Here is a 24,882-nt window from a genome sequence, read left to right as displayed (position 1 = left end):
GCGTCAGTAAGATCGTCAGCAGGAGAGGGAAAAAGTGATAATGGGATTTTCTTTGACAATCCTTGAACTTATTAACAATTCTTCGTCCGCTCGCAGTCTTCTGGAGGCTTCAAAGAATCCACGAACGTTCTTTGCATCCAAACCGAAAAGCTAAAATTTTTTGGATGGGACACGTTTATATGATACGAGACGGAAATTGCACCAATGTTCATAACCAAGAACTAATCAGATTCCGGTAATGATGATTCGCATTCCGTGCAGGTTACTCAGATTGCTTACGGTGTTGCTATAGCTGCTTGTTAATTAGTGCCGTGAGGCAGGGCAGTCTAGCATTATTCCGGCAGAAACCGGTAACGAAACTTCGCTTATTCTCTCCTAAGACGGTAAACCGTCGCATAGTTCGCTCCGGGAATCACGTTTGCGTTAGCACGCACCTGTTTAATTATCCTGCATTTATGACGCACCTGATGCTTAATGCAAACTTTCTGTATGCTTTTCAAGAAACTAAATGGTGCTACACACTCAAAAATATCATTCTTCTATTAAGGAAAACGATTATTTAATTTTCAGTTTTTTTCTTTAAATAACGGTTATTTCTGCAAAGAATATTTTCTTAATAATAATCTTAAAATACACTTATTATTTTACTTGAAATAAATAATTTACTTAAAATAAATTTCTGGGTAACACAAAAGAAATATATATTTGAATTAAGTAGATATTATTTATTTCAAACATTTCATAACTTCACATATTTACACATATTTATCATAAATTCTTTATAAGTATCAAATATTCATAATTGAAATAATAATATAAAATTACTAAGATTCAAAATTCTGAATCTTAGTTACTTATTATTTTAATTACAAAATTATTAAGTTACAACAAAGATTTAATTTGTTTATTATTTTGATTTATTTTTAATACAATTTTATAATATTCATCAAAAAAGTACAATTTTTTTTCAGTATATGTTCTTTAATAAGAAATTTATGATGAGCATATTTTAAGACAATTATCAGGAGAGTATTATTTATTAAAAATAATGCGAGAAGAAAAAAGTAAATTGAGTAAACGCTTTTCCTAGCAATTAAATTGAAATTTTTTTGTGTACAAATCAATTTTCTTATTTTAACAAACAGACTAATATAGAAAGTTAATAAATAAGCAAATTTTAAATGTCAAATTAATAAAAATATATACGTAATTTATTATAAAAAACGGATTATTTTAACTTGACTAAGCTTTCATCAACCGATGGTATATAAAGTACAGGTAAATTTTATCAATAAAAAAAATACAAAAGTTGTGCCTAAAATTCAGAAAATCACGTATACGTATGCACAGAAGTCATCATTAATAAACTAAAGTTAAAATAAGTGGATATAATGAGTAATAATTATTGTGATAATTTTACTAAGATTACTTAAAAGTCAAAGTTACAAGCAATTGTGTGCCTTATTTTGAACAAATCTTGAATTTTTTACAAAGTAAATAAAAAGACTGATACTTTAATTAATGATAAATTCGTAACTCCATCTCCGTATAATTAATACGCATACACAATGTGTTAACCGGGAAAAAATGATATTAGATTTATCTCAAGTTCAATACAGTTTAATTTCCGGCATCGATGAGTTAATTAAACCGTAAATGATACTGGTATGCATGCATTTATGCCGTTTGTGCGCCACTCATCACCGGACGTATGTTATAGACGGCACGTCGAATATTATAGTCGGCATTCATATTGCGATCGCGTACGCATTCTATTTACGTCATGCGCGAGCCGAAGGGACAAATAAAATTCGACCGAATCGATATCGGTGGTAATGAGTGCCGCGTGAACGGCCCGTTAATAATTCGTGCTGGGTTCCGGTAATTAGCAGTACGGCCCGCGAACGGCATATCGGCAATATTATTTTCCCTCGTTCGCCCAGTGACCACACACTTTCTCGCTAAATCGGCCGCTGAAATTCAATTATCGCAGAGGGATCCAAGAGAGTAAAGCGCCTCGCCGCGATGCGATGCGGAATTCTCCGGAGAAGAGAACGGAGTAAAACGTGGAAAAATTTAATAGACGGCGTCCGCGCATGTCGTTCCTAGGAAAACGCCAAGAGCTTGAATTTTCGTGATGTGGTAGAACGATGAAATGTACGTAAAAAGCGACGCGCCACGCTCGCTTTGCGCATGAAAAGGGGAGGAAGTCTTGGTTGTAGGACAGCGGTTTTGTCAGAAAATATATTGATTACACTTTCCTGAGATAATTCTCGTATCGTTGGAATTTTTATATGTAAAAATAATAATTTAAAAAGTATACGAAAATAATAATTAAAAAAAAATGAAAAATGAGAATTTAGAATTACGTTTATTTAAACACAAATTTCAATAGTTTCAAATTTTGTAAAATGCAGAACAAATTAAGACCGCAACCTTTATTACCATGCAAATTAGCAAACCATATAATAAATGTAAAAAATGTCTGTTTAATATTCCACAAATAATGGATGCGCTAGCCTATGGGTTCCATTGTAATTAATTTGACTCGTTGCGTGTAATTAAAGGTTGTCGTGAGATAAAATTTGATCAACGAGAAAATGTAAATGGAACGAAATAGACCACAAAATGCACCAAGTGCATGAATGTTTTATCTACATGTACTCTATGTGATATAATACGAGTGATTACCCATTTACATATGACATGTTTTAATTAAGGTTTCGTCGGCTTTAATCGAAAATGCAGCACTGTATCACGTTTGCACACCTGCATTTACTGCGACCGTTGCACACCCAAACGAATGGTATTATGCATCCTTTCACGATTTTAGATATTGGATGTTAAAAAGTTGCAAGTGCATTCCGCCAGCCACGAGAATTATATAGCTGTTTGTTACTTCTGGCATGCTCGGCGCGATATATATCTCTCGCTTTCCGCGTAATAGCGGTGGCATGACGGCAGCAGAGGAAATTTAAATTATAAGTGAAAGAGCTGAGAAAAGGATAAGCAGCGAGAAATACTTTCTAAGCTAGTTGACGCGATTAATATCTCGACTTGTGGTTTTTATCCCGAAAAATATCGTATCTAAACCTTGTCAGAAACAAAAAGAAGCTGCAAAACGTTCAATTATCTCCATCTTTCACAAAACAAGTCAGTATTTTTGTTCGTAAATTTTACAATTTGCTTTTATGTAACTTTTGGTACAACTTTAACTTTAGTGTGTGACAATAATCGATCTGTTTTCAATCCAGTATTGAATTTCCGATAAATTCATTCATTTACTTAAGTTAAGTCGAATTAAGTTATTTTCATCAGGTAATTTGTGATTGATTAATGTGGTAATTAAATTGATTGGTTTCGAAACTATTTGGATCTATCTATAGGTGATGACATAATTAAATTTCAATCCTCAATAATCAGGATAATAGGCTTTTCGAAGTTAAGTACTTAAGTGCAGTGATGCTGTGATCGTAGGTAATAAATGAAAGATATTGTTACTCTCTATCTCTCTTGCAAACACTCCTACTTTGACTTTTGATCTGAATATCTTAATATTTGTGGAGAAAGGGTAATATGACACTCATATTCATTTTATTGAATAACTTTGTTAATAATCAATATTTTGAAAAACTGCATTAACAAAATTGTATGTTATTGTTTAACTTTACATAACTCGAAATGTGTACAATCGTATAAAAAGTTAAATAACGGAAAAACACTCGAGTGCACGCGCGTACATTCGTATGATAATAGGCTCAAGTTTAAAAACAATAAAAAAGTATGTGTAATTAAATGCGAAAATATATCTTGAAAAAATTTTTAAATGTTCAAAAATAAAAATGCCTCATAACTCATAATCATTGTCAGTTTTCGTACATTGGCATATTAGCTAAAAAAAAGTACTAAAAACCAACGAATTATTAAAATAAAATATTAATTCCATAAGCAATCGTTAAAATTTATCAGCTAATAATGGAGATAATTAAGGTAACCGTAATATCCCACAGTCCACAGTAGTCATAATATCCCTTTCTCCCCTATACTTGAAGAATAATTTAATCATGTGTATCGAATAAAAAATAGAATATACAATATAAGTACAACTCTCATAAATTTAACACTAAAGATAACACGTAACTTATAACACTTAAATGAGAAAGGAAAATTAAGATGTATACGTTTACCTCTAATTTTGCCATCAAAATAATTTTAGTCTAACATTGTACACTCTTACGTTTCCGTAAACCTATAGCAATTAAACTGTGCGTGTGTGTATGTGCGTGTGTGTTCCAAACTTTCATGATAGTGAAATACATTGACGCGAATGGTACATGAATTACATCACTGTACTGGCCAGTTTTCATTTCTACGAGTAAATAAGGCTCTAGCGTTCCCCCGTGGGCTTTATGTTCCCATAGGATTGTAACACCAAATTCGCTTTGCTCAGGTTTTTTCGGGAGAATTCATACCGCAGTCGCTGTTAATTCATTGCAATAGTTTAACCGGCGCGGCGGCATCGTGAATAACGGAGAGAATCATTTATATGTAGAATAGATTTATTTGTCGGTTAAGCTTTTAATCAATTTTACTTATATACAGTTTTGGTCAAAATTATTAAGCACTTATATTCTTTTGTTTATTTAAAATTTTTTTATCAGTATTATTTCATACTAATTACTGGTATTATATATAAATTTAAAGGATTTTTTAAACAAAGAATAATTTGCATTTTAATTTCTGTTTAAATCTTTTTAGTTAAAAATATTTGAAAAAATATAAGATGCCTAATGTTTTTGGCCAAAATTGTATAGAAAATCATTAAATTGCTTGATAATTTGCTGTTATTTTCCAAGTTTGGCAATTATTTTGATTACTCTAAACGTTTATATGAAATTCCAATTAAATCATGGTATCATGATTTGAATTCACTTCCGTAAATCAATTTTCTTCATGCTCGAATTTTACTCATATATAATTTTGCACAAATTAAATACTCGTAAGCTTGCAATTAACTTATACTTAACTAATATTGTACAGTATAATACTTTTGTCGTAATATAAATTTTTGTACGGTTTTGCATAAATCAAAACCAAGAGATTTTCTTTTTTAATTACACTGTGATGGCTTCTAAAATCTTCCCAAGTTTTACGGTATCACAAAACTTAGTCGAGACTTTGCTAAGTTTCTCTTTGAAACTCCAAACCCGCCGTGCCGGATCACGTCGGTCACGATTGTTCTCGGCGCTTCATCTTGGAAGGATTTCGACGCATCCGCTTTAAGATGGACAAACTTATATTTGTCGCTTGGCCGACCTGGTGCACCAAACGAGGTTTCAGTAGAAACGTTTGCGTTTTCCGTTCCGCTCGGAACGTATGGCCATTCGCGGGTTTGTACACGAACAAAATAAAAATCTTCGCAAAGGAATGAAAGGTCTGCCAAAACGTTCGTTGGATAAAATTGGAACAGGAAATATCTACACTGTGTTGTAGTTCATAGAACACATTGCAGTAAAAAGAGCTAACACGAAAATAGCTGTTGGCATATTCAGTATCGTTCCAGGATTCAAAACAGCGGATTCAAAGCGCACGTGTTTCCGATTGAAACTGTGGTCCTCTCAGATTGCACTTTTTTTTTTAAAATCTGGTTAATATTAAAATTAAAAAAGCCCTTTCCGGACGTGATAAATGGCACCGTTGCGTTCTGAGAACTTTTTCAATAACCAACCAGAATCTTTTAAATTGCATATACTTTATCAAAGAAATTTCAATAAAAATAACGCTTACATTGGTGAGAAATATCAGAGCCGTATTTTTCTCATCTCTCTTTTTTCGAAAGTGCAAGGAATACGATCTCAGGAATCGCGATTTTCTATCTCTTTCGAAAATCTGACAAAGCACGTACGGTCTAAGATCTCCCGGGGCGAAATGCAATACTCAAGGATACCTACATCACGCTTTCCCATGGCGGCTTTATCGTCCGCTTTGCTTTTGAGGCGTTGCCCTGAGACTCAGGAAGTGCCTCACTACACTCCGCAACGTTTTTCGGCTAATAAGATTTCACGACGTATGTCGTGCGTCGTCTAAACGAGCGTAATCCTTCATCCTATGCACGTACACGATATCGCTCGTGGAGGATTTCGGAGCACGTATCTGAAGGTATTTTTGCCTCATTTTTTGACGTTGCTTAGCGACACACTTTATATTTAATAAAATACTCTTATTTCTTCTTTAGAATATCTCCACAGACTTGTTGTTAAGGAAGTATATCTCGTTACAAAGCTCGATGCAATCTTTCTACAGTAAAGAAGTTGTATATTCGAGATAAACGAGTATTTATAAGAAAACATTTATTTTTGAAAAATCAATGTTTGTTAGTAAATACCTGCTTACTTAATTTTTTTTTTGTTTCCTTAGGAAATGCAAATTTTTAAAGACATCTTTACTATAAGATTTAAGAAGATATCACATTTTTTCATTACATTTCTCATTCGTTTGCACACTAAATTTATGTTTAAATTTATGACACACTAAAATATCTTGTTCCGGTCCTGAATACAAACCTTTTGTATTGTTCTACCCTATGTACATTTCATCCGCTTTAACAAAATATGACCTACGCGTAGAAACTATGCCAGTTGAAATTAATTTTGTTGTAAAAATGTTATCACAACAACGATCGCTTACGCAGAATATGAAACCTAATGACGGTAATAATAGCGGCACCTATTACGCCTTTGCATACTACATACGTTGTAATAAGGGAAATTTGTTGCGACGCTGGTTTTATGACAGGATACCCCGTCGTGGGCGCGAAATGAGCATGCTTACGTATTTTCCCGGAGAACGATGCTATTCTACGATAGCAATGCGGATGGAGGAAGATATGTGCTAGTTTTTGAAAAAGATTTTGCATGTGACAAAAATGACACATAGAACTAACGATTGTTAATGAATAAACAAAAAGATGTTTTATGCGACATAAATTGTGCTTGCCTTGAGCGAATTGAATAGTTTATTTCTATAGTTGCACGTATTTAACGGTGCAATTAATTCGGACATGTTTTGAAAGTGGATTTTTTTTTTCAAATTGATTCTAGGTTTAACGAGCCATTACAAATTTATGGATTGTCGGTTAAAAATGTGTCAACAACAATCTGGCAGAGAGTAAAGCTAACGAAATTAGAACTGAAAATATAGCGAGCAACTCTGGTGGCTGTGCATTAAAACTTTTATTTTTCCTGGACCAAAAATGGTCAAGCGAGACGCAGGAAACGCTGACCAACGACACGGCAACGAGCCAAATGTATTAACGTAAATGTATGTAATGGAAGAGGTCGTGAAATTGTAATCAATATATAGGAAAAGGCCCACAAAATGTGTTTCGGTAATAATTCATTACATGACTTTGAATAGCACGATCAGGAATGCAGATGATAGTTGATTGTTGTAATTGTAGAATCTGATCAATACCGTGCACTTGATTGAACTGAAATGTGGATGTGGTACGGTAACATGTCATTATAATATATGTTGAGCAATTCCATATTATATGGTAACATGTTGAAACGACTATAATAACCATTGTGATATTGATGGAGTTTAATTAAATTTGGAATTATATTTGGAATTATGTGTGCTGTCTTTGTAATTGTTTACGTAGTTACGTCGCATTGATAAGTATTACATATTGTGCATCTCATTTTATTGCGTAAATGTATTATAGAATGAGACAATACATTAACATAATATTCGAAGAATTGATTACTTTGAAGTATTGGAAGTATCTGATAACGTATTTCAACGTTTGTGAGATAAAATCTTGACTGAATATGTAATTTATATTTAAAATTGATGCAATATAAAAAAAATTGTAGTCACCTAAGACAGGAGTCATACCCATAAATTAGACATTACAGTAAATATTTAAGCACTTTTTTAGCATATTATAAAGATATCTTTTTTTTATATTGTACCTTTTAATGATTTATCGAAGGTACTTCATATTTCTGTAGTCAAAGTTACATATTACGTTTTCTATCTGCCACGATATCGATATTTTTTTGTACTTCTGCGTCTATTGTATGTCTGTCTCGCTTTCTTGTTTTTCATCTCGCGGATTTGGTCTCTGAAGTTGACCTCAAAGAGATCGTCGTAGGAGATTCAGTCATTCATTCTTTCCGTTCCATTCCGACCTTCCATTTCTGCCCTTAGTTGCCACGTCTAGTGGTTTCTATTATTCTCGACGCTTCTTCGTTCTTCGACTTTTCTCAAGACTTCCGGAACACTGTAAGTTCCTCTTTATCTCTTATAGGACATTATAGTAACATTCATCCTTTTTCCTTTTTCTTTAAGCAATATTAAACGTAACATCATCTATTCTATTGCTTTTGCACATTTATATCATTTCGCCAATGAATAAAATGTAAAAAAAAAGAAAGTTATTGTCAGACTATCGAAGTTTGTTCCTTAACCCTCCGTGTGGACACCGAAGATCTTTAAAGACCTCAGAAAATTTTCAATTTTGAATTATTTGTTACACGGTAAACGGAAGAAATTGGTTCTTTCCAAAAAAGTTGTTAACTATCTGCCAAGTATTTTGTCAGTTGTGTTTTAACGATACGTGAAAGTTGATCTGTGGACCCCAATGACCCCACCCCTACTCCTCTGAATCCTGTTAAATAATATTTTTCACAGTAACTATTTTTTACTACTTTAACCTTAATTTCGATATGTAATGTAAGTAAAAAATTATTTTATTTATCTAAAATAGTGCACAACTTGATTAGGTCGTATCCGTGCGTTCTGACAAAATAAGAGATTGTGCTTTTGTCTTAAGAAATGTAAAATAAAATAAAAACCTTTTGAGTAATTTTATAATAAAGTACTAATTTTTTGCAAAAAATTTTTTCTTCGTTTTATATTACTTTTTTTTCCTATTTTCCATAAACCAAAATTACTGGTGTTTATGTTATCAAATAATTATACTTTTTGTAAGTAGGCGTTACATTATTTTTTTTCATAAGTAGTAACCTTTTACTATGTAAAATTAAAAGGACTTTTTTATGCACATATAAAAAAAGTCGTGAATTTGTTAAGTTAACAACAAATTTTACCGATTCTGCCTCAAAGTCGGTCTCATACAAAAAAAGTGAAATGCATTTCGAGTCAAACAGTTATATTTATTCTGGAATATAGGAACAATAATATATCAGAATTTTTTGAGATTTTTAGAATTTAAAAACCCTTTTGAAAATATGTGAAGACGCCAACGATCCCCGCTGTCGAAGTAAGTAGTGAAAAACAACGGTATCCGTCAAGGATTAATAGAGAGCGAATATTATTCTAACGTCTTTGTTAGTTAATTATTTGACTGTAGGAAATAGTTATTAGTGGATATTATTATTTTAATTAACCAAAGATACTTAGACATTTAAAAATGTATGCTAATTAAACATTTATATAATTATTTTCAAATTAGAATTACGGACTTCAAAAGAGAATTTAGTATATTAATTAACGATGAGAGAAAGAAAAGGATAGAGAAAATTGAAGCAAGGAGTAATATTAACAAAATATTGACATTTAAATAATTATAATAATTAATAACTAATAATTTATTAATCTTGTGTATTCCATTTTATACGTTTCATATAACTGGATATTAACATGCTTCTAAAAAATGATATATTGTAGTTAATAAAATTTTTTTTTTTTTCATTAAATCAGTAACTGTAAAAATGTCTTTACCGTTAACTATTAAATTACTCACTAAAAATTTATTAAAAAGAATTAAAATTGTTAGACGTTCTGTTTTTTTTGTACATTTAATTCTCTATTAAACGTGCATAAGTAGTCCTTTTAACTAGAAATGTGTTCTCCAGAGGAGAAACTGTTAGATAAGTTAAATTGTGCTCGATCCGAAACATATAGAATTATTTGCCAAGAGTACAAGGGTACAAGGTAACCTCGTGCAAATTTGAATTTATGCTGTAGTTTAGGGAAAGAGGTTAACGCGGTACATATTAAGGAATTCCTATATTTCTGTAGTTCTCATACAGTTCTCGCGCATGTTCTGCTCTAACTAGTGAGTTTAACTGAAGACTACTAATAGTTCTCGAAAAAAATTAGAATTACGAAATATAATTTTAAAAGTTTTAAAATATCTATACATTTTTATATTACACATGTAATTAAGTTTCTGATTTCTTATATACTTCATGTATTGTATAAATTGTGTTATATAAATATTAGTATAAAATTAACATTCTAGTCATATAATTAAATCTATTTATGGCATCGATTTCGTTGAAACACTTTAGCGATTACAGTTAGTGTTTTTGTCAAATATTAAGTTATCGGATTTTGCATCATATACGAAGCTGACAATAAGAGCAAAAAATTCAAGAATATTTAGCGGATACTTATGAATATAAAATTGAAACGTATTATTAGTGAATAGTTCTTTAGTAATTGGTAATAGAAATGGTAATTATTTACATCGCATTTGATTGGTTATTGCTATTGTTGTGTTTAAAAAGCTTAACGTATACATACACATCATTCTTTGATTTTGTCATTGATGCAGAAAAGAGTAGGAGGCTAAACGGCTTCGAAGTGCCGGTGCCGAAGTCTGGAATGATTAAATGTCAACATCGTCACGATGTGTAGTTTTCGAAGCGTAGTTTTCGCCGAATAATTTACGTCACACGCAAGATGTCGAATATTGAATGTTGAATATTTTCTTGACAGATGGGTAAATATTAACATTTTAACAAAATTTATTTCGAATTAATAACAGATTTTTTTAAATTATACTTTATAGATTTTTATATCTATGAAATTTTTATTACGTATGCCGATTTCCACGATGTAGATTAATTTTGATCTAACTTAACCTTTCTTTTTAATTTTAAGAAAATTTTAAGAAAATTCTAAGAATTAGAAAAAGATAAGAAATAAGATAACTCTCTCAGGTCTGAATTCTTTAAGAAACGGGACATGTATTGTCTAATTATTTATAAAAATTTCGGTTATCGATTAAAAGAAAAATTTAAAATGACGACCAAATATAATGAATCCAAGAAATAAAACATTATTAAATTATAATAAAATTGTTTGTTATGAATCTGTCCTCCTCCTATAAATGTATAAATCTATCTTTTTTCCATAGTTATTTTCTATAGTTACTTTTTCAATCACTGAAACAAAAAGCTTGGAAATTACGTGTGTTTATATATTTTTTACAGTATAAATATAATTAGAAAGGACGCACTAAACCATCGTAAGCCAACATTTTTTTCATTGTTTTCCTTTAACAGAGTTATTGATGCCTGATTGCGTTTTTCAAAAGAATTTCGAATTCTAAAAATTCTGAAAAAAATTCTGGTATACTTTTTCAATATTTAAGAATACGATTTTACAATAATATGAAACGTTTTTCACTTTGTTTGTACGTATCCCAATTTGAGACAGCACTGGCAAAAATCATTGTTCCACTAAAAAAAATTCATTCCTTTTTATACATGAATAAAAGAAATTTTTTTTAGTTTCAAATAGCCGAAGGTTAGTACTTACGATAAAATAATATGATAATGTCTACTTCAAAAAAAGTATAATTATTTGATCTGAATATAAAAATCAGTAATTTTGTTGTATAGAAAATAGTGGAAAAGATAATATGAAAACAAAAAATATTACTGGCATTTTCTTTATTTCGCTGATCTTTGATGAGTCTTTTCGCCAAAAGCTTCATTGAAATCTCACACAAAGGTAACTCTAACAATTGTTCTCATAAAAAAGGCAAAATTTCTTCTGCATAGTTCTATTATTACGAATATGAACTTGTTCCAAATGTCTATTTATTCCTAACGTTCATTATAATGAAATTAATTTATTGAAACTAAAGATAAGATTTATTGAAACTAAAGACTAAAAATAACAAAAAAAAATTTTTGATTCGTTTGAATTCTAACACCGTTCTATAACCATATAATATTCTAAATAAAAAAAAGGTATTTTTCAACACCGTGTAAAACTTTTATTCAGAGAAAAAGATAAATATATTTTTGCTTTAAAAATTATGTATTTTTATTTAAAAAAATAAAATACAAAATTAGAATAAATATAAAAATAAATAATGTGTTCTAAAATAAACGCGCATACCTGCATGTCTATACTATTTAGCTTTTGTAAATTACATGAAACTGAAAAGTAAGCAAGCAATTTTTTTCTCTGCACTTATCATTTTTAGATCACAAAGAGTATTTATAAAATTTTATTTTTTGCGAAACTGCACATTCGAAAATTGTGTTTTCTTGAAAAATTTTTTGTTATAATTTAAAAAAAATTAAAAATCCTAGAAAGCCTCTATATCCGATGCCGAATGGTATTAAAAATATTACTTTAAAATTTCAAATTGATTGGATAAATCATACTTGAGTTATCGCGGTTATGTTTCAAGAATAATGTGTTCAATGTTCGTTAACAACAATTGGAAAAATAACACTTTTCCAATGTAATTTTACACTCTATTTCTTTAAAATAAATATACATATTTTAAAAACAAGTTAACATGTAGAACATTCTGCGTAACCATGTGAATTGGAACCTCTGATTTTGGAATGTTTTAATACATACATACAGGTGTGGAATACGGGGACCAATTTGAGTTACGTGATTACACACGAGTATTCCATATCCGAGATGCAACGGTGAGTTTAAAGTAAACATATAGCAGGCCACAACGTATAATGAAATTAAACCGCGTTCGCGATACATGCGTATCTATATATACCATAGCAATTTATTAATAGGGATGTGAGCAATGACCATATGCTGCAAATTTATTTACGTTGTCCGCCTTTTGCTTGTTCTCGTTGTTAATAATAAACTTTTGTTTCCCGCACTAATGATACGATGTAATTAGGGTTGCTTCGGGCGTAAATTGATATAATGTCGCGAATAGAAGCGATATGGTTGCGTCAAATTAGGAGGATATAGGTTCTCTAATTAATATTATTTATGTACCAGCACTCTATCAACGAAAATCTGATATAATTGACAGTTATACGATTTTGCAGATATGCATGAATGATTCATTAAATAGTCATGTAGCATTTGCTTCAATACAAATTAATGGTATCGTTCGTTTAACGCAATCATATTTCAATTAGAATCAATGTGACTAATTATTTGTTAAATCTTTTTAGCTATTAGCGATATTCTATGTTCTGTGAAATATGTGTTATTGAATTGATTTTGTAGAGAGTTAGTTTGCTGAGGAATTTATTTGAACGTTATTTTTTTCGTTTAAAAATTTGTTAACGAAAAAATGGAAAATATTTTGTAATCTGAAAGTTATTTATATATTAGAACATATAATAATAATAAAAATTTATCTGGTTTACCAATCAAAAAATAGTAAAAGTAGGATAAAAAATACCTCTGCAATCTAAAAGCTAATGCATTTAATATATAGAGAAACAGTTTTTTTTAGTATTATTTTTCCATCTGCTCGTTCAATTTTGTTCGATCTCAATACGCAGGATAAAAACAATGAAGCCCGAATCAGCAAGGCAACCAAATTCATATTCGGACGCGCGATTCTGTAATATGTTCGCCATGGAAAATGCGTACATGTACGCTTCGTTATTTCATAAAGACAGAGATAAAATATTGTCTCTCCAACGGACACAGATATTTCGAACAGAGTAGAATAATTAGATTTTTGTATTGATGGACTTTTCTTGTTTTCATTGTTTCTCGTATCTTACGCGAGATGTGGAAAGATGTGTGCCGCGTATAACAGGCGCAGAGGCAACGGGCGTTGTGACGACTGCCAGGAATTTAATGAGAATTAGGTCAATCCCATACGTATATATATATATATATCCGTGCGAGCAAACGCGCGCGCCGCGGTTTATTAACAAAATGAATACGCCAACCTTCGGCGTGGTTTCGTCGGTGTGCCCTATCCAAGATTGAAATATGAACGCAGCAGGGTGCGCGCGCGCGCACGCATGTGCCAACTCATTCGTTATATTATTGTAAACGTAATTAAATTTTGCGTGAGGTAATAAGTTGCATAAACTTGTAGAGCAAGTTTATACAAAGGAAAATTCGTTATGTTAAGTACCAGAACAGATTAAAGAGATTTGATCGGTAATTGGTTTTAATCATAGTAGTATCAATTTCTTCCTTTCTTTGCTATAATTAAAATTGTGCTGTCCTGTTTTGATGACGACCTTATGTTGTTTCCGCCGCGTACGGTCGAACCAAACAAAATTGAACGAGTAGATTGAAAAGAATAATGGAAATCTATCGTCCGTGAGTAAGTGATAATTTTAAATCTCGATAAACAATTTCAATTTTAATTTTTAAATCTTGATAAACAATTACTGTAAACTACTTGATAAAATAATTGAGAGATTAATTTAACTTTAATATGTAATTTATGTTTTATTAATTTTTTAATAACAATTTCAATGATTGGTAGTTAGATTGATTATACAACATTGAGCTATGTATAGAAAAAGAGTACAAAAAGAAGGTTAAGATTCAAAGAGGGTCGCGTGTGTAAGAGAATATGTGTAAGATATTAATATCTTGTATCTCTTCGCGTCGGGTCGGGTCGTAGAACTACTGTTTCATCGATATAATAAGCGTTGTAAGCAATAACGCTAAAGCAATTTTTAACGATCACACACATAATTAGTATTAATCTTACTTATATGTAAATACAATACATATATCTAGAGAAAAGTTTTTTCGAGTCAAAAAAAGTTTTTCTAAATCGAAAACATTTGTGCATTGCTATACGGTTAAAAAAAGTTTCTTTGATTTGAACAAATGTTTGGTTGTTCTTTTTATTAGAATTAAAAAAGTAATTTGGCCGTACAACGCAAATTTTTATTTTAATGAAAAAAGTATATTTTTAAAACCGGAACTAATTTATTTCTTACATTTCTGTCAATACTTTCCAAGAATTAAAAAATTATTTGTTTAATCTAAACAAATAATTTAATTATTGTCAAAAAGACGTTACAGCGTCATTTATTAAAATCAAATAATTTTTTAGTTTTTTCAAAGATATTTTTACTTCAATTTAAACCAAATTAAAAAAACGATTTTATTAATTTAAATTTTTCTCTGAGTGTATAATTGTTAAATCGTAACAATAATTGTTATAAACTTCATTTTTAAATACTATATATATATATACAAACAATAATATATACTTCCGTCGTTATTTCTATACAAAATTATTTTATTAATTTTATTATATATATAATACAATTAATTCTTAAATTATTTATTATTTGAGAATAAGTTTAGTAAAATTCAATGCTTTTTCATTTTCTTTAAGTATTTATATTGTAACGCAATATAAAAAATATATTAGGTGTATAAACTAATTTGGTGCCTTTTTTCATAAAAGTCAATCTTATTCATAAAAAATTAAATAAAGGTTTAATATTTGAAATATAATAACATTCTATTATTTTCTGACTTTGTTCTTATCGAGTAGCTAACAAATTTCCTCGCAAAAAAAAGAAAGACTAGACAGTTTTGAATTGATAAAGTTTTCAGGACTTTTTTGGACCTCTTTCACTATCTTAAGTATAAATTGATTAAATTAAATATAGATCAGCCAAGTGATGTTGGAACGACCGGAACAGGTGGTAAGTCGACGCAGCTAGTTCTCAAGAAAAATTCGTATGAAGGAAAGTTTCTCACCCCAAAGCACTGGTGACATTTTTCATCTTCTTCACTGCATGTGGTCGAATGTTGTCGTACTGCAAAATAAAATCTCTACTCTGAAAGCTTTCATACTATTTTTTTGACTTTTTATGAGTCACCAAACCTTTATTTAGAGCAAAACAAATCATTTTTGTGGCTTTAACACTACTTTTTCGTAAAATGCGAGAAAAATGCAACGTTTTAAATGCTGTTTTTCGGACGCCCATCACGTTTACTGCTGTTGTTTAAGGGTATGTCGGCAGAGTCGTCAACTATACAATTACAGTACTTCCTTATAGCTTGAGTTTGGTACTTTTAAATCATTATGGGACAGAAAAAAATTTTTAATTTGGATTAGAGTTTCAAAACGTCAAAAATAAAGGCATCGAATTGATTTATACACTTAATTTTTATTTTTATTTTTATTTATCTCTAGAGAAACTAACAGGAAAAAATTTGGGAGATCCAGGTTCAAATCTTGGCTAAAGTATTATTTTTCGTAATGAACTCTTTACAGTGTTTTAAGATACTCATAAACATCAGTATAATTAAATTACTCGTCAATGTGTGACATTATAGCTTTAATTGAGAATTGCGTTTTAAGACTGACGAATATGCAGTGCGCAGTTCATAAGAACTGGAGATTGTAAATAAAAATTGCATTAAAGTTAGGTATCAAGATCCATTGCAAGATTACTGTAAAATCAATATTGGCTTTTCTCATATTTATGCTTACAAAAAAAGTTACTAAAATTATTAATTATAGAATATAAGTGTGCAAGCTTTTGGAAAAAATACTGCATTAAATAAAAAAAATATGCGTTATATACTGATATTTACATGTATCTCTATTTATTCTATGCAAATCTATTTATATATATTGTTGAATAAAAGAATATTTACTGCACATGACAGATTCGATTACGGGGAACTCAGTCAGAAACTCATCTCTTTGATGGCCGACGCCCGCACTTCGCCTCCTAAATCGAAACAAACGATCGACCAGTTCTCGTATCACATTGTGTCATGTCAGCTTGTGTTGTATATTTTCGCTACAATAACTGTTCCTGGTATTCGTTCATAGATTCTAAGACTTTGCTTTTGTCAGTGAGGCCAATAGTTGGTATGTTTAAGACTGTTTTAAGTATTATATATATATATATATATATAATATTTTTTACAATCTTACTTGTAAGTTAAAATCATGACTTATCACAAAAAATATATATATTGCTTAACACTACAAAACGCGTGATATCAGCACAAAATTATCTTTTCAAAAAAAAAGATAAAAAAAAGCTAAGTGTGTGTATGTACCTCTTAAATCTTTATTTTTTCTACAAAATCCAAGTGGTACTATCTTTATATTTTCATTGAAAATTTTTCCTATTCTAACTCATGTGGTACTCTAATTAATTTCTATACAGAACCTAAGTACTATTTCTGTATTATCATTGAAAAATCTTCCTACTTCGTCCCAAGTCGTATTTACTTAAAAATAAATATCTTAAATTTAATCCAACCTAAACATATTTTTCCAAAAAATATGTATGAAATTTTTAAATTGTGCTCATTATAAAGAGAATATATTGATGTATTGTTTGAAATAACTGCTGAAATAACTACTTTTAACAAATAAAATCCAAGTGTCTTAGTGTCTTTATTTTTTTAATAAAACCCAAGTGGTGGTATCTTTAATTTCTTTTTAAATAAAATTCAAATGTTATTATCTGTGTATTTCCAATGAAAAATCTTTCTGTTTTAACCCAAATGGATGTAATTTATTTTTAAAAGTTTCAATGGAATATATAACATTTAATCTCAAAAAGAATTAAAGAGGAAAAAGAAATATAAAATTTTTTTAAATAAAAAATTTTTAAACTACAAAAACTTGGCGCTGCTAAATAAAAAAAACAATAAAAGGAATTAACATAAGAAAAAATGTAATAAATGTAATACTTGTAAGATATGCGTTATAAAAGTAATTACGCAAAGTAAGTTACAGATTATGTTTCTTATTTTTAAATACAACATGGGTTGAAGTAGGATGATTTTTCAATGATAATATAGAGATAGTACTTAGGTTCTGTATAAAAATTAAAAAGAATACCACATGGGTTAGAATAGGAAAATTTTTCAATGAAAATACAAAGATAATATCACTTGGATTTTGTAGAAAGAATAAAGATTTAAGAGGTACATACACACACTTGGCGCTTTTTTTATCTCTTTTTTTGAAAAGATAATTTTTTGCTGATTCGATATACGCAAGCTTATTACCTATTTAATATTGACTAACGTGAAATCCTGAGGAACCAAGTAAACATTTTTAAAAATTATATTTATTGTTCTAATTACATTATTAAACATGATTTTTTGTAACTTTTTTTCTTCAGAATACACACATCTCCGCGATAAAAAAAAACATGTTAGAAATTTTTTATTTTTTTAATTCAATCGTAATCGATTCGTCACTATTCAAATTATTTGCCTCTGACATACAATCAGATTAAATGATTTGATCGGGTTTAAATCTATTTTCAAATACATACTTAAAAATTAATTTTTTATTTCCTTCAGCAAATTTATTCTTTCCATTTATAAAGTTGACGTATACTTGTTGATACTTTAAATAAACGAACCGCAACCGTGGCTAAATAACTCCGCTCCGTTGCGTATCAGATCAGTAAGTAAAAAATCAAATTTTATTTGTAAAATTTCTTTTTCCAATTTTTATATTCTGAATATTCAATTAAAAAATGATCAACGCTTCCGCGCATAAGATATAATGTAAAAATAAATTATATTTACCGCATGTTGCTCCACCGATGCTCGATGCCTCGTACTAGGCCTCCTCCTCTCATTGTCAGATTGTCCAGATTTTCAGTATCAAAGACACAATATTTTTTTTATATAACACTCGCGATAGCAGATCGTGACAATACTTTGCACTACACTCTCGAAACCGTAGCTAAAAGATACGATAATGCGAGATTTTATTAATAAAAACATCTCATAAACGCTGCAATAAATGTTTAATAAATATACTATTTTTACCGGGATCCGTACGCGTAAGCAGTAAGATTTAGCAAATAATACAAGAGCCCGTAATGATACAAGAATTCGATGCAACGCAAGTAAGTCTCACTTAAGCGTCGTCTACAATACAGTCGTTACGATATTACGACTATGCGACGGACCAATCAAAGAAGAAAAAATCATATATTCTGTTCTTTGATTGATTCGTCGCAACGGACTGTATTGTAGACGACGTTTTACAGTATGAAATCGTTGAGTTGAGACTGCGTCATTGAACTGCGTTAGCTGAGGCGCACGCTGCTAACCGACGAACGGGCTGTTGATCGCGGCGCAAGGTCAACGTTCGACAAGGCCACGCCGCGACCCACCACGCACCACGTGCCGTCTCGTCTAGTCCGCCAGACGCTACCCCCACTACCCCCACTACTCACGCTCAGTGCGCCGCGGCTCGGCCATCTCCGCCGCCGTTCGGCAATCGTCGTTGAGCTGCCTCTGCTCTGGCGACGCAGCGCCACTGCTACCAACGTTACCGTCGCCATACCGCGCAACACTGCGTAATACTGCGCCATATTCGTTTCGCCGGTTGTCGGATGTTACAACAAAGCGTTTCCGTGCTTCTCGCGTGTTCCAAACCCGAATTGTGTACATTATACGGTCTCGAGAATGTCGATGTGATTGCGGACGAGTATTCTGATACGCAATGAATCGCAGTGTCGCACGCAGAAGTGATCGTTCTTGTTCGTAATCGCGAGTATCGTGTATCCTTGTGGCGTAGCTTCGTCAAGTTCGTGCGCAATCGTATTCGTTGGAATAGAATGCTTCATCTACGCAGTAGAATATCGCGAATGTCAAGTGAACCGTTACTAGTCGTCTTGCGATCATGTCGAGTACAAGATTTACAATCGGGAGTGAGTTTGTCTCGTTTCTATTTACGCGTGCATCCATTCAAACGACTCGCTGCTGTCTCAGGTATCGTGACGCATTGGTCGCTCGGTCCTTTTTGCAATGTAATGCCTGTTCTCTCGCGTGCATTTCATCTTTTATTCGCGTTCGCGATCGTGTGTGATGAAATATCAGCGTAATATCGAGAGTGCCGAATCGGTCGGTCGTGTGTACGGTTAACGTGTGTGGTTAGGAAACAACGAAACAAGTTGTCAGCAGACTTCCATCCTGGAGGTGGCATCCGTGGGGCAATTTGGTAAATATTTTATTAATTATTGTATTTCTGCGTTCTTGCATATATGGTTACGTACCGAAATTTACTGCCACTAATAAAAGTCTATAGTATTTGTGACATAAACTATAGATTTTCAGTACTGCTGGTGCATATCGGAACGCAATCTGTCATATTTTATTAATTGTAAATCTGTGTTCTTGCATAGGTATTTTTGTAATTATAGTATAAAGCCCTCTTTAGACAATCTATAATTTGCGATAGAATTTGAGATAGAATTCTATTTAATATTTTATACATATAGAAAACATGTGAACAAACAAGACGCATGAAATATGCAGAGTGTATAAATATTCATAAATTGTAAATGGCATAGTCTACTGTGGCTGCGTCCTGAAATTCACTGCTAGTATTGAAAATCTATAGTATATGTGACATAAACTATAGATTTTCAGTACTCCTAGTGTATATCGGAACGTAGTCTGTCATATTTGATCATCTATCTGACCATTTCTTGGTTGCATGTTTCAGGTCACTTCCACATACTAGCCAGGATATGTAAGCTGAGTTGTAAGAATGAATCCTTCTCAGAGGGAAAGATGTGAGCAAATTAATTTTGAAGAGTGTAAATCTTTGAAATAAATTTTTGACAACTTTTTTTTCTAAGAGGAACTTATTCTTTAAACTTTGCAGGTGATTTCGACATACTACCCAGAAATTGTGTGTAGTTGTAAGAATGAGTTCCTCTTAGAAAGTCAAGTGAGCAAATTAATTTTGAGAAAACATGTAAATCTTTGAAATTAATTTGCTCATGACTTTCTTTCTAAAAGTGACTTATTCTTAAAATTGTACACAATTTCTGGGTAGTATGTGGAAGTCACCTGCAAAGTTTTAAGAATAAGTCCCTCTTAGAAAAAAGTAATGAAAAATTTATTTCAAAGAAAGACACTCTTCGAAATTAATTTGCTTACATCTTTCCTTCTAAGAAGGACTCATTCTTACAACTCAGCACACACATGCTGGCTAATATATAATTACTTAGAATCTAGAATCCAGATATGGTCATGTAGATGATCAAATATAACAGGCTGTGTTCCGATATAAACTGCCAGTACTGAAAATCTATAGTTTATGTTACATAAGCGGGACTCCATTCTTAAAACTTTGCACACAATTTTTGGATAGTATGTGGAAGTTACCTGCAAAGTTTGAAAAATAAGTTCCTCTTCTCTTAATTTTATTGTGTCTTCAAAGTTTATGTAAGTGTGACATCTACATGAATATGTGTTAGAAGTAATTTGCTAATAAAAATATGTGCCCAAGTTTTATGATACAATAATTATTTTAACTTAGTTATATTTATTATTGTTACAGATTAATGCAGTTTCAACTTCGTTATGGTGCATCAGTGTCGGTAAGTGATACTATGTATATATTTGAAGCCAATTTTTACTTAAATTGTTGAAAACATTTTCCAACACAAAAATATGAAATAATGAATATTTAGTTTTTAAAAAAATTTGATCTACGAGTTTTTATAAATGGCTAGCAAAATATTGTTTTTAATTGGATTTTAATTTTTTATTTATTGTGTTCAAAGTTTTTCTGTTTCAATTGCTTTCTAATTTGCTAAAGTAATATAGTTATGTGTTTAATAGGAATTAATTTTAATATGTAATTATATTATAAATTATATAAACGAGGTACATTTATTGTATCAATCTAATAAAACTATTAGAATGAAAAATCATTCCAGGAAATAATTGCTAATACATACATAATAAAGAAGTAATTTAAAAGAATTAAATTAAAAGAATTAATTAAAATCAATATAATGAAAAATTAAAAATTGATTTTTATGATTGTACAATTTTTTATTTATTTATTAGTTTATTATTTTATAAAGATTTAATTATATCATTTTTTTACGACCAACTGCTCCCAATCTTTGGTTGTACATATGAAAAATAAGCATAGATTTAATTCACTGATGCATTTACCTTTTTCACACAAATTACAACTATCTTTTTATGTTTTTACTTACTTGTACTTTGACATTATTAACTTTTCCTTTTCATTGTCCATGTTATTTTATTTCTATTGAACATTTTTTTAAATTTATTTCCCATAATTTTACTCTGTTAATTAAAATTATTTAAAGATGTAGGTACTAAAAAATATTAACTTTTTTTGGACAAATGAGTATGTAATTATAACTCCAAGATTTTTTATGTATAAATAGAAAGAAAAGTTTGATTAATTTAATTGACAATTAATTTGAGAGAAATTGTTTATACCAAAGTTTTCAAATGTATAATCTGCCGCTCTTAAACTCTTTAATTTTTTTACTTATTAGACAAAAAATTATTAATTTTATCTTTCTATATTGTGTTAATTTAAATACCATAGATGTTGATAACATAATTGTCGATTAAGTTAATCAGAGTTTGGTCAAACTCATTCTTAGATACGTTGTTTCTTATATTTGTTCACTAAAATAAAATACGAAACATTACTTTGATGAAAATATTTTACCAAAATTGTGTTGAACATTGAAATATTACTGAATTGCATATAAAAAATCTTTCAATTAATTTATTTTCAATATTATTTTAATAATATTATATTTTAACAAGAATTTAAGATAATTATAATTTTTATAATTATCTTAACAAGACGTTAAGATAATTATAAAGAATTCATAAAGTTTAAAATAAAAATTAATGAACGCGCTGAATTTAATAAAATTATTCAGCAAGTTTTTTAATAAATGAATTCTATATATAAGTAAATCAGAATGAAAATATTTCAAGCAAATTTTGAAATTATAAAGGAATAAATAATTTTATTTGCTTTAAAAAATTTTTTAATTTTTAAAGCTAAATATTGTAAACTTAAACATTTAAAATTACAATAATTTATATAATAATTTATATAATATCTTGTAAACTTTAAACATTTGTAATTTACTTACAAATATTTAAGTAGAAGAAAAACTTAATTAAAAACTTTCCAATATTTTTATTACTTTTCTAACATTTTTGTTCTTTTATTATTTGTTCTTGGAATTCATAGTATTTTACTATAATAAGTATCATTTATGCTAAAATATATTCAATAATATTTCAATAATTTTTATTTTCTACACCAACAATTTTAGTGATTTATTTTCATCGGGTCTGCTCAAGTTCTTTTTTTCACGTGCTATTTCAACAGGAATTAAACTCAATTATGTCATTATATGTATTAATTTTTGATACACATGTACACCATTAAAGTGTCACAATTGCGCTCCAAAGTTAGATTAAAATAACATCACAGTAAATAAGAATTAAAATATGTAAATGAGACGTAGATGAAGAAATAGATAAATGCTCGATACTGCGATAAAAGCGACGCAAATAGTAAATTCCGGTCTGTGGGACCGCTATAACTTTTCAACCGTCTTATATTATACGTTTCCAGCGGATGACGATGGGACTATTGTAATATTTGATGGGGGCTAATGGCATACGAAGGTACTATGAGTTTAGAAGGCTTTGTGTATGTCAAGGAAGTTATTGATAAGTAAAATTTTAATAGCAGTTTAAACTGTCAGACTGGCATTACAGTTCAAAGGTTAAGACAGTCTTTCCAAATAAAATTCCACTTTGAATACCGGCCTAAGAGTCAATATTAAAATGCACTATTGCATGATAAAGCTGTTGTTAGTAATGAGAAATTACTTTACAATAGAGAATGTGTGCAGTAGCTATCGTGTTTCCTTTACCTATTTCTAGTTTATCTTTTTTCTTCCGCTCTCTGTCTCTCCCTATAGTTTTCTCTTCATCTTCTAACAAGATGCTTGCAGAAGAGAAAGCTTGCACGGCAAAGAGAACCACAACAAAGGCGGTTGAGTAATTTCTAGTAGCAGCACGATAAACATTGCTGAGATTACCACGTAGTTACGAACTAGGAAATTCTCTATATGCTGTTCGTTTACACTTTTAAACTAAAAACTTGTTACGAAATGAAGGAAAATATAATCGCAGATTCTCCCAAATATTAAATGTTAATTTGGTTTCAACCGGTGAAAAAGAGATTTTATCTCGCCTTTCTCAAATAACGAGTGTTTGTATTCTAGCTATTGCACTTTGAATATTTATAGTAAAAAGGGAGAAATAAATTAATAAAATTTATATTAGTAAATTGAGAAAAATTTTTTAAGAGTTTATAGTTGATAATTGATTTTTTTTTAAATATTAGATTTTATTCGCAAATTATAAATTGTTCGACTATTTCAGATCATATTTTAATTTTCCGTAGGAATTCACATACCATGAGTAGAATTATAGGATAGGTTGTAAGTATATATATCTTACAGTACGTGCAACAAACTGTGTAACGAATCATATAAACTTGAAAGCACAAACTTGAAACTTCTTTTCACAGTATTTTCTTTGAGGTAACAGGAAGAAACTATGCCCTTAGCTAGATATGTACGTATATATACATAGGTTTTCGTGGCACGCCTCGTTGGAAGCGTACTCGTGTGTAATAACAATAAAGCGAGAACAGAAGTTGCCGCGGAGCATTTTCGAATCCAGCATTGTGACCGGAAGTTTCCGGCGCGAAGCGAATTGCAGCGCCGCCGGAAATGACACCATCCCGGCGCATTTTCCATCCTTTGCACCGCGACGTTTTTCCTACTGTAATCGTGTGGAATAGCTACCAATTCGTTTTGCGATGTAAAAGATGTGTATTTATTTATCATAATTAATATTTTGTAAAACAGTTTAGATGATTTTTTGAAATATGTTTGGAAGGATATTTTTGGAAAAATCTCTTTGCATCTTTTTTCCATTTTAATAAAATTGTCGATCGAACAGAAATTAAAGTATAAAAATATTTGTGTAATATATTGATACATGAAAGGTATTCAACGTTTT

General features: G+C 30.3%; 1 protein-coding gene and 1 long non-coding RNA gene across 4 annotated transcripts in view; one reads left to right on the top strand and one right to left on the bottom strand.

The window, feature by feature from the left end:
* The window catches only part of LOC105208229, a 173,139-nt gene that overhangs the window by 129,485 nt on the left and 18,772 nt on the right, over positions 1 to 24,882 (bottom strand). The window lies entirely within an intron of this gene.
* The window catches only part of LOC120359248, a 135,971-nt gene continuing 130,068 nt past the window's right edge, over positions 18,980 to 24,882 (top strand). Inside the window, exons 1-2 of the long non-coding RNA XR_005576060.1 lie at positions 18,980 to 19,978; positions 21,329 to 21,368. This is a non-coding gene — a long non-coding RNA (uncharacterized LOC120359248). The remainder of the gene's footprint in view (positions 19,979 to 21,328; positions 21,369 to 24,882) is intronic.

The sequence above is a fragment of the Solenopsis invicta genome, chromosome 12 (assembly GCF_016802725.1).
Source record: "Solenopsis invicta isolate M01_SB chromosome 12, UNIL_Sinv_3.0, whole genome shotgun sequence".
NCBI classification, from domain to species: Eukaryota; Metazoa; Arthropoda; class Insecta; order Hymenoptera; family Formicidae; genus Solenopsis; species Solenopsis invicta.
The sequence above is the reverse complement of the archived record's forward strand: the minus strand, read 5'-3'. Positions and strand labels throughout refer to the sequence as shown.